The sequence below is a fragment of the Apostichopus japonicus genome, chromosome 9 (assembly GCF_037975245.1).
Source record: "Apostichopus japonicus isolate 1M-3 chromosome 9, ASM3797524v1, whole genome shotgun sequence".
In the NCBI taxonomy this organism is placed as follows: Eukaryota; Metazoa; Echinodermata; class Holothuroidea; order Aspidochirotida; family Stichopodidae; genus Apostichopus; species Apostichopus japonicus.
In genome coordinates this window covers 7172825-7184973 of record NC_092569.1, presented here as the reverse complement: position 1 = coordinate 7184973, position 12149 = coordinate 7172825, and the positions used below count along the sequence as shown (strand labels likewise).

At 39.1% G+C, this 12149-nt stretch overlaps 1 protein-coding gene across 2 annotated transcripts in view; it reads left to right on the top strand.

Annotated features, from left to right (window-relative positions):
- The first annotated feature begins 7029 nt into the window (after positions 1-7029).
- Positions 7030-12149, top strand: part of LOC139973051 (neurocalcin homolog) — a 41626-nt gene continuing 36506 nt past the window's right edge. Inside the window, exon 1 of one of the 2 annotated variants that reach the window (XM_071979413.1) lies at positions 7030-7051. The gene's annotated coding sequence lies outside the window, so the exon portion shown is untranslated. Of the gene's footprint in view, positions 7052-7114; positions 7419-12149 lie in introns of those variants that run through there. The other variant, XM_071979412.1, reaches the window with a different exon arrangement.

Below are 12149 nucleotides of genomic sequence, written 5' to 3'. Positions count from 1 at the left end.
GTGGCGCTCCGCTTAGATAGAAACAATACGCCCTCCCAGGAAATGGCCAATCCCCCCAGCGCCCCAACTGAAAAATGTTGAATGTGGATCTGTGACCATAGAAACGCTTATTGAGGGTGATTTGGTTTCGTCAACATACTGTATGCCGCAACTCTAGAAGAGATCAAATAGATGACAATGGTGGTTGTGCAAGTGATGTGACCCTTAGTCTTGTGTGTGAGTTGCATGCTGTGGCTGGTGATGGAATTGGATTCAACAATGCGGTGGCTGCAGATAATGCATCTCGAAGTACGATCACATTTGAAAGTACCATGCTGAATAGGTGTAGGGATAAAAGTTAGAGGTGGAACAGCAGCACGCACAAGGTCTCGTATGTTGCGTGGTCGTCTGTATAGGCGATGTTGGATTATTCAGGGACGGCTCATTGGAGTCTATCTGAAGTGAGGAGAATGTTGTGGTTGGTAGAGGTCCCTTTATATGTGCAATACAAGTCAACACTATGACATGGTCGACTACATCAACAGCTATAATCACTCATGATAAAACATAAATTATAGAAGGCAATAGCATCCAATTCATGGTCATAGCTATCCTCCCCTCACCGCCGCCCCTCCTTCCCATACCATTTGCCAGTACGTTATACTGAACCATGAACATTGTATATTAGATCTCTATGACAATGAAATAAGCAATTGCATAAGTTTCCGATAAACAGAGTAAAGATAAAGTTTCCTCCTTCTTCTGCTGATTTGAAAAGAGGAATTTGAATCGCCTCTCATATAGAGTATGGGTTTGAAAATTAATAAAAACGTATCCAGAACACAGTCTGCTTTACTTTCACTTCATCACCTGACCAAATGTAAACATGCAACTTTTTTAATCTTGAAGAAACATCATGTTACAAAGTATTCTTTGAGCTGTTGTAAGTCTGAATCAAAAGGAAGGAATAAACCAATGAGAACGTGTGAACTATAGAAACATTCTTTGCATTTCCCTTCAAGTCATTGGAGGATTAGAGATTACATTGATCCAAGAATTATAGGCCTACTCCATGAAATGGGAGGAATGCTAAATCATTCTTGTAAGAAATTCCAACTGAAAATAAACACTCTATGCAATCATAAAAGAGCTTTACATGCTGCTTGATTATTTCTATGGATTAAAATTAACGACATTAGATCGAAAGACAGTGAATAATGCAACCGTGGCCCACCTCTTTTCAATCTTTCAATCGCATGAACTACGATTGGCAGAGGCTCACTAGTAGGGGATTCTCCCTAGCAAGGATTCTCCCATTGTGCGAATGAGTGAGGGGTAAACTAATGTACGTAACCATGGTATCAGAAACCGGTATTACCATTGTGGGTAACAAGCAAATGTGTCACGCTCCCTCCAATACATGATAAGCAATTATTGGCTTTGTTTTCAACTTGAATCGTACTATATTGTTTCAAATTAGTTGATAAAGAAACAGAGAATTCTTGTAGCTAAGATTACCATTGAAATTTAACAGATAGTAGTATACTTTGCATATGTAAGACATGATCCCGCCAGAAAGAATTCAAATCACCGAAATATTTATCCTAACACACCGACACACACTCAGACAACACAGGCACACAGATAATTAGTGTGTAACGAATTTAATGTTTTTTTTTTTTTTTACTGTTTGAATGGGTAAATCTTTGATAATATTACCGTCTCGTTTCAATCTGCCCGACATTTCACTGAGTGACGTCACGCATTAAATTGTTATCAGATACCTTATTTTGTGAGTAACCTTTCAATGTGTTTCTGTCAGGATGTTTAGAATGTAACGCAAAATAAATACAGTTTCACATTACCATGTGTGATTGAACAATCTGATAGGAATTTTACCAGAAAATTTCACTTTCTGTCAAAGCCGACAAAATTGTAGATATAAACAAACTTTTAAAACCAGAAATTCAGTTTTCATATCTGGGCTTAATTTGACATAATTTCGTTACGTAACTAACCTGGCTGTACATTTCGAAGCGGTTATAGATAGATCATCTATAAAGGAGGTCGAGTCGTCTGAAAGTTATATGCTAAAAAACATCTCAATAACATACCAAAAGTTTTTGAATAACAGTTGCGAGAGGTGAGGTTGGCAGACGTTCTCTAATATCTCCTCCCCCCATACACCCCCTCCCCGCCCCCCCTCTCTCTCTCTCTCTGTACAACTATTCATGTCAGTAGGCAAAACGGAAATATGGTTGTTGTTGGTTTGTTGCTTTCTCTGAGATATAATGACAGCTTGTATCATTCTGGCCCCTTCTTCTGCTTAGAAATTTGCTCGTTTCCGAAATCAGACATGGATACAGGTACTTAGTACCAAAGTAATTGCATGTTGCATGGGCGGCGATCCTGGGGGGGGGGAAGGGGGATATATCCCCCATGAAAATGGGTGGCGGGGATGTAATACACCATATCCCCCCCCCCCACCAAATGCCAGGGATAAGAATATTTTCATGCCTTTATATGCATCATCGTGAATGTACGGCTCTTTTTTAGCTTCATTTCTCGCCTACCATAAATGCAGTGCGATCTTTTCAAATAAACCGTCCTTATAAAGCAAGAATAGTTGACTGTAGGCTTCATTGGCCCTATAACAACAAAATGTATTATTGCGCCCACGGTATTGATATAGTACATATATGCACCCTCATAGTATTCATATAGGCCCTATATGGCCTACACACGTACATGTTCCCTCGAACCGCTGAGAATCTCATGTTACCAGGGTAATGCTTAATACACGTTTCACCTGGATGCCCTAGCAATCGGTACCTAGGAATGCAACTATGTGTAATTGTGTATTGCATGTGTATAGGCCTATAGTAGCCTGCATGAGGCCATTTTCTTCATCGAATAATATAAAAGAGCTCTCGAACATTCTAACGTAGCGCCTGAAACCAGATTGACAGGGGCAATTTCCCCAAAATAACACCCGAAATTAAAAAAAAGGATTTTGGATCCTGATTATGAGATATTTCGGACATGATATCCCTATTTTAAAGTTGGGTATATGCCGCTTGGAAACCTCGGGAAGTGCCGTTTCCGGCCATCTAGAGGGTTTGTAAATCCCAAAATTTTCTTGTACGCTTCGCGCCAACTCATGGTGGCGCTACGCTTAGATAGTCAACAAGGTCATATCCCCCCCCCCCCTCCCACTCGGAAGAACGGATCGCCGCCCATGGCATGTTTCACAAAATGCTTGAAAAACTAAATTAAATCCAGTCTAAAACATATTTTGGTCTATTTTTGTTTACGTTTTTATTTTTCCTCAGTTTAATCAAGTGTTGCTTCTGGAAAATGGTTTTTGGGTCATTTTTAAAGGATTATTGTAACCTACAAAATTGAGAAATATAGCACCATTTTGCATCTTAACTTCAAAAAACTTTCAATGGGGAGGGGAACCCCCCTCCCATTAGACCCCCAGGACGGCGATCACTATGTAAGTAGCATATCAATGAATAATGGGCCGGTCTAGGTGGAAAATGCCCGGGCCGGTTTTAAGACCCAGTCCGCCCCTGGCTGAAAGACAAGATTACTAATTGAGAAAATGTACGGTACGAAGTTGCGCTAATCAACTCAGTAGCGGTTCAAAGTAGCAGTGAGGTACTGTATAGGCTTAGGATTCGCACACACATATAGCTACTGTATAGTATATGCGTAGTACTAGAGGGGCCCTAATGTAACAGAAGCCAATTGCTATCTTCTTAGGTATTTTGCAGATGTTTTATTTAACTGTTTGAGACACTACAGTAGGCCTAGCCGCTTATTTATGATTCTGCGACATGTTTTACTTTGTTCATCACTTAATGGAAACATAATTTTCCAATGTGCAATTATACGTAGCCTAATCTTCTTTTTTTTCATAGAAAGTATTGATGTTGTAGATATGTACTATGGAGACTTGAACAGCGATCATATTGGCGAGTGAATTTTTGCGTTTTGGCGAGTAGATTTTTAGCCACGGTCGCCAAATAGCGAGGACATTTAAAAATATTTCAATGTCGGAAACTATGATTGTCATTGTAGAAATCATTGATACTTTTCATACATGATGTATGGATTAGCCATAATGAGTACAAGAAGCCTGTGCTTGTGAGGTCAAATCTCATTTGAGGTCACCAAACTATGAAAATCCTTTTATTATCTAACGATAGGAATCGTGAATACTTCTCATACTTGGTGTGTGGATGCATTACATTGAGTACCCCTAATGTTTTGGTGGAGGTGGGTATTGCCAGCACGTACAGTAGACTGACCTGTGTATACCATGCCATAGTGTAATTGTACATCAAAATAGTGGTTCGGGCCATTTATATTGCTACAGCTATTTCTGGTTAACAAGGAGAAGTCATCGAAACCTCAATGCAGTTTGCATTCTGGTTATTGCTTACGACAATCCAGTACCATACGACGCACTGAACTTAAGAAGTGAGGTGTATATTGGTGCATCAAAGTTTAATTGATCAGATAAATCTCGTTCAATGCTATAGGCTTCTGGCTTTGGTCATTTCCTCCTAATTTCCCGTTGCGCTGCTGAAATTGCAGTGTGTAGGCTACATGTGGGGGAAGGGCAGAGCCGTATATAGAGATACCACTCTGGAGAATGGCAGAGCCGTTTTTTTTAGCTCTGGGGAAGGGCAGAGCCGTATATTTAAATTCGAAGTTTGACTGAAACACAACAATATATATTCAACATTTCTTTTACTATTCGTTACCCTCTCATGATTACAATACCCTAACTTAAATAAATACAACCCGACTGGCTACACCCAAATCCTAGATTTTCAGAAAAGTTGATCATTTGAAAATTAAAACCATAGCGGAACATTCGAAATAAAATGTTGCAATTTGAAATAATCAGTCGAAATATGTCATGATATCGGATAAAGTAGACATTTGCGTAGTATAGCTGAAATTCTGATATAAAAGGTTAACATTTTAATATAAATTTGGAGGAACTTGAACACGATAAACTTTCAAAAGTAGAAATTTTGAGATGAAAATCAGAAATTTCGGCATAACAATGAAAAAGGGAAGACTCTGAGGAAAGAAGCGAAAATTTCTCATAAATAGTCGAAACTGATGTGATATAATAAAAAAAATCCATGTCCCATCTGTGCTCCTTTTGCATCAACTACATTACAATTCGTCTTGAGTGCTATTTCTACCCACTACGACAACAGTTTGACAGCAAATATAGTCATAGGCGTACGAGGCGGGGGGGGGGGGGGGCAGGGGGGCAGACTGCCCCCAAATTTCCAGAGGACAAGAAATTCGGGCAAAAGTCCTGAAAAATTCGGGCAGCCTAAGAGGAGAAAATATATATATATATATATATATATATATATATTTTTCTCCTCTTAGGCTGCCCGAATTTTTCAGGACTTTTGCCCGAATTTCATATATATATATATATATATATATATATATATATATATATATATATATATATATATAAATATGCAGTAGCTTGCCCGAATCTTTTTCAAATTTTTGCCCAACAATTCCATGATTTTCTTTATTTAGCATCATGATGCCCGAATATTTTGGTGTAACACCACCGTAAGCGCAGTTCATCTGGGCTACCACGCTTTTTGCAAGATCAATTTTTTTCTAACTAGTCAATTGTATACCTGGACCAAGGGCGGCGGAACCGGGGGGGGGCACGTGCCCCCCTTTTCCTCAGGTTAAAAATGTGCCTTTTTTCTACATAAAAATTGGGGTGCCTCAAGTTAGCAAGAGGCCACGGAACCAGAACGAACACTCGGGAAGGGCCGTTTCCGGCCATCTGAGGGGTTTGTAAAACCAAAAATTTTCTAGTACGCTCCGCGCCAACCGATGGTGGCGCTCCGCTCAGATAGTCGTACATACAACTTTGCAAATCTTGGCTAAGCACGTGACTTTTAATGAATTTCTGTGGGTCAAACTCAAAGCTATTTCGAATGGAAAAAAATTTGTTTAGATATTAACAAGGAAAAACTCTAATTCGGAAGATTCCTACATTAGCAACTAGCATGATTTCACCTCATTTTGTCTCAAAAGAAAACTTGTTTCTTGTTTCCCAATTTGCGCATTGGATATTGCAGTGCTAGTATGCATATTTTCTTAAAGGGGGGGGGGGGGCGTTGATGGAGTGATGTGTATACACAAATGAGATAATACAATTAGAGTTATAAAGGGTACTTAATATAAGGCTGCATCAGTCCAATCGAATTTCTGCAAAGTGCCCTTTGATGTCGGTGCCCCCCCCCCCCCCAGATTAATAAGTGCTTGCGCCGCCCTTTACCTGGACATCCCCGACATGAGTGTATATAAGAAACATTTCTTTTTCATGGATGGTGGGGGGGGGGGGGGAGTGCCTACAAGCCGCCTAGAAGTACAGGTTTATCATATTCTTTGTTATATTTTATACTTTTTTGTGAGACAAATTGCAGTCTCACCCGACACAGCGACATTATCCCGCCTACGTGTCGTTGAACAATGTATGTTTTTCTGGAGGTAGCTGAGTACTGTGTTAAAATAATAAATAAGGTAACTAAATATAGGAGCTTAAAAAATATACTGTCCCATTTTTCCCCTTCAAAGTGATGTTACCAAATATTTGGGGAAGTGTAAATTTCTAAAACGTGAGATTATAAAATAAAGAATGTTTAGATGCAACTTGCAAGGCCTCAGAAGTGCCGTTTCCGGCAATCTGAGAGGCATTGTGTGCCAAAAATTTTCTTGTACGCTACGCGCCAACTGATGGTGGCGCTCCGCTTAGATAGTGTCACGGGAACTTTCGGGCACAAAAGGTTCTGCCCCCCAAACTGAAATGGTCCCGTACGCCTATGAATATAGTTTAATTGACCTATGTCCCATGCAAAGCCAGTTTCCATTGACTCAAGCTTGATTGAGGAGGGGGGATTGCTGTATCCAACGAAGAGACAGCAAGGGAGACGGATGCTATCGAGTCCTCATGCAGTATATCTGAAACAGTTTAACTTCGAAGCGGGTCAGGAATTCTGCACAGGTCTGTATTCCTATGCCACTCTGGTATTTTGTGGATTGGATCGATCATGCTTTTTGTCCCTTCCTTGACCAAATTAAAAGAGTATCTCTGAAGTAGTACGAAATAGCACCGTAGAGAAAGTGATATAAAAAGATAAACACAAACGCTGCGTGGAGGCAGTTGCTACGGAGTACTCCCGGCAGTACATTACAGTATATGTCGACAAGGCTTAATGCTAAAGGTCAATACAAATACCTACACTACACTACAGCAGATTTGTTAACAGAATTGCGAGTAGCGTTAACGTGTTTCGTTTGTCAGTGAACAGCCACGAAAGGACTATAGAAGCTGCATCTTTGGAGAACCCAGTTAGCATTATCTTATCAAGGTAACTTCGAACTAAGAAGATTTGGCTCCATCAGTATTCACCTTCCAACAACCACACTCTTAAAATTTCGTTGTTGTATGCCTAGGCCCTATTTGTTGTAATGTAACTTTTAACGTTAAGTTGCAGCCTAAGCTTGGCCTAATGTTAGCCTACACTACAGTACTGTAGGTAAGCATCGCCTCAGTCTCTCTAAGTGAAGTATTGATATATTAGTATATATATATATATATTTTTTAAATATATATATATATAGTAAAGGCACCTTCATAATTGATGCACCTTCAAATATTACTCAATGATACAGCAGGCAACCAAAACCTTTTGCAGCCAAGCAGAGTTGCATATTTAATGAGTTTTTATCCATTTCAGGTATATGCTGATCAAATTGTTTTTTATTTTAAGCTTTAAACACCCCCCCCCCCCGTTTTGCAGGTTTATTGGCATTTGGAAATCTTACTTCCTAAAATTAACCGAAATTACCTCAATATGATACCATTACTCTCTATACCTGAACTGTCTGAGCTAAGACTCTAGGCTCAGACTCAAAGCATAGCAAACAGTATCCAAAGTCAATGCATGTATACATACTATGGCCTACACTACAGTTAGCTTATTGAAGAATGTGTCAATTTAGAGGTATGAAAGAACTTGACATAGCAGACATTTTGTGGTAAATTCTGCCAAATTGTATGTTGCATAGGCACAGAACAATAAATATTTGAGATCATTACATTTCTGAGGAACTACACATATGAAAAACACATACAGTTGAGTGATTTGGATTTTTCGTTGATAGCCATCGTTAATCAAAGCCTTAAGTGCGTCAATTATGAGCCCACCATGCTATATTAATAATAATAAGGCTGTTATTTCTACAAAGCTTAAGCTACCACAAATATGGGAGAAGCCTGCAAGGCCTTATGGATTACAACTTTCAATGGCTTCTAATTCAATGTTGTAACTCAAAATATGAATCTTTTTAATTTAGAAAGTCATTTCAGATAGGAAAATGTTTTTGGATGAAAAACCCACCATGCTATGACCCGGCCAGGAATCGAACCTCAAACCTCCCTATTGCTAAGCCTCATTGCTTCAAATGCAATGGCCTTTATCCACTCAGCCATAGCACTGGTATAATACTATTAAACATAATAGATTAGCCATATGGAACTTATGGAAGGCCGACTTAAGTCAGTGGAGGGGTTTGAATACACCATAAAATTGAATTACCTTGCTCGTAGGCAGGGTTCGCAGGTTTCTTCCGGGGGTGGAAAAAACCGCGGAATAAACCGCGGTTTTTTCCACTCGGAAGAAATAGGTTTCTTCCAGTTTCTTCCGGACAAAATGGAAGAAACTCATTTTTTGGGGAAAAACTGTTGATAAAGTTTCATAACAACCTGCAATGATGTCTAACTATGTAATAAATGGACAAGAAGCACTATAGTGTCATCTAGGTACTTTATATCTAGGTTTGGAGCACATGACCTGCCTCCAGCATATACTGTACACAATATAGTACTAGGCTACTGTAGCATCGGACAATTAAGGGAACAACTATGGGCAAGCAATATTTTGCAGACCAGAATGGTCCTGATTATAGCCCATTTCTTAGTTAAAAACTAGTTTCTGAGTGGAGGGAGTGTTCCCTGGAAACTAGTGTAGGCCTACTACAATGCACCCTCATTACTACGATTACATTGACCACTACTTGACCATATTTTGTGGAGATTGAACTCATGAGGGTTACAGATTAGACTTGAAGTTGTAGTGTGAAATGAGGGCTGGCTCATGGTCAGCTGTGTTTAATTGTGGATGTTTGTTCTTTTGCTGTTGGGATGACAAGTCCTCTTATTAACTACAAGTTGCAATTTAGGGAGTTGCCAAAATCTAATAGATCTGTATTGTTCGGCTATTTGCTTGGTGTTCATTGTATTAAATCCTCAGTGCATGGGCCAATCCAGGTTAATCATTCATAAAGTATGGCCAGTTATGCAATTCTGGTTGATGGGGGGATCGCGAGATGATAAGTAGTCCTTCAATATTGTGATTTATAAGCAAACATCTTTTGGTCTAGAAAAAAACCCAAAATTATATTCAAAACAAAAATATCATATTTTGATGGTTTCAATGGCATGCATTTCAGTCAGATGGTGGTAAGCTATTTGTCTCTTTATCATGTATGTGGGCTGTGCTGCATATATGCCAATTTTCACAGTTTCTTCCAGTTTCTTCCGGTTTCTTCCAGTTTCTTCCGGAAGAAACTGGAAGAAACAGGTTTCTTCCAGTTTCTTCCACGTCCCCGGAAGAAATAGGTTTCTTCCGGAAGAAACCGAACCCTGCTCGTAGGCAATACAGACACTAAAATATCAGTTTCCATCCCATGATCATTGGACGTAAGCTTTAACTAGGCCTAACTTAGGTTGGAATAAATGAGGGCCTTTTACCTGTCCTAATTGGGTTCTTTAAGTCTATCTGAGCACTGTTCATGTTAGGTCTAGTCTTACGTTAAATTCCCAATTAATTGGGGTTAACCAAGGCCTAGCTAAGAAACAACCGTTACAGTGCTCTAGGATCAAGCTACAGTATGTACCTCCTGGACATTAGTTCTGGAAATGGAAAGAAGCTATCAATTCCTGCCAGGGCTATAGTGTCCCAATTTTCGTTTGGTTCCTAATTTTGTTACTTTGTATGGTGCGCACCAATTTTATGTGCTCTTATATTTTGATTTCAGATGGCAATTTTCCACTTGTTTATTGTTAGTTGTTTATTCTGTTCTATACTTGACCATTTATGGGTTGTCTGCACATACCAAGGTGTCATGATAGCGATGTTCAACAAACATTTTTAAATGGTTTAGAAATGAATATATGAACCCAATATGTTTATGAATGCTTTTAAAACACATTACATAATTCGTAAGCTCAACCCGTTCCCTGTAATAAAAAGTAATATTACATTTTAAATGATGCTTTCGCTGTGCTTTCACAAATGAGGGAATGCACCATGAAGTTTGTGAACAACTTCCGCACCTGAAAAATTCCTGTATATAATGAACGTGCAGAAAGTGAACCATTTTACACATTCCCATTGAGATTTGTTGTTGACAAAATTCAGCTTTTAACATACTGTGAAATGTTTGCTACGATAGTCATGCTAATATTAGGTTTTGACTAGTCCACGTGTCACTTGCCAAATGTCAAGTGTAGTGCATTTTTGATTCACCGTAGCTAGAAATTCTTCTAGCAAATGGCAAATTGGAGACTGTTATTGCTGAGGCATGGTTGTGCCTCATCCATTATGTAAACTCCTGGATAATGGTCATCAACAATTGCAAACCACTATTGTAGACAAACTTTTCCATTAGGAAATGCATCGTAAACGAGTAAGTTTCTTCTCAAAGGAATAACAAAGGCAGGGATCAAAGACAAAATAAGTAACCTCAAAACTCTGTAATATTCTATTTTTAAGTTAACCTCTTCCTGTTGGACTGAATAATACATGCTCGCTTTGAAAATTGGCTCCTAAGGCCTCACCACAATGCACAGTAAGCCGCCATTGATTTCGTAATACACTTGAAATTTCAAATTGGTGACGTCAGAGAGGAACAACTCGTTACAGTCATTTTCCGTGTGGCAGACTCCCTGTGGAAAATATTCAGCTGGTGTTGCTAGGGTTAGAACTTTTGAAGACCTTGCAATTTCCTATAAGCTCAAACAGTTTAAATATTAACGAGGCACATGAAGTTCATAGTTACGAAAAAAATCAAGAGTTCTCTTTCCTGAAAACTTTCGATAAAAAGAAGGCCTAGGCTACGCTAAACAAGCACATAAGCTAACAATGTAGGCTGTAACGTTAAGCATACAGTGTGCCTTGCCAGACTTAGGCTTACTTCATATCCAATTCAAATATAATGTTCCTTGCGTGGCCACTAAAGGTAGCTCTAAGTACCGCTTTATTTTGACAAACGTTTTCAAAGTCTGTATTGATTGTTAAACAGCCCGCTGGGGATGAAATAAGCTTTGCAACATTTTCCACAAACACACTCCAACTGCGTAGGCATTACAGTGGTGTTCCGTCGAGGTCGACCTAGTCGTCCGATTTTAAAATATCCGAAAATGTCCGAAAACGTCTGAAAATGTCCGGATCTGTCTCGTTCTGTCTGAGCATCCGGTTAAAGAGTAACACCTCAAACTCTGTATTCAAAGCCCAAAGTGTCCGAAAATGTCCGAGGTAAAGTTGACTAGCCCAAAAGGAACAAAAGAGTGGAGTGTTTATCTAGAGCATTTGCGGTCACATGGCCGCGACAATTCCTCAGCGTGATAACAATAGTCTGTAAGGATTACAAGTTCACTGACAAAATCATATACAGAAATGTTACTATCATTTACTATCTTCAAACTTGCAGCTATAGTACAATGAATGTTTTTTTTTCAGTCCTGTCAGATGGATACGAAAAAAATAATTTTTCGCTTAATACCTACAGCACAGTACTTTTCGCTCACAATGATAAATAATTTTATTAGAATCTTGCTAATTTCAAAGTTCGATCCGCCGACGAGGTTAAACTGTTTCGTCTCGTCAGTTTTGATACGACACTTTGAGTAATGAAATGATCAACCCTTGTGATCAATACTCTAATGCAGTAATTACAAACGAGTTTAAATCTAATTTTTACAACCCGAAAATCACGCCAACAACTAGAGTGCAGTTGATCATCCGGTGGTTGTTGGA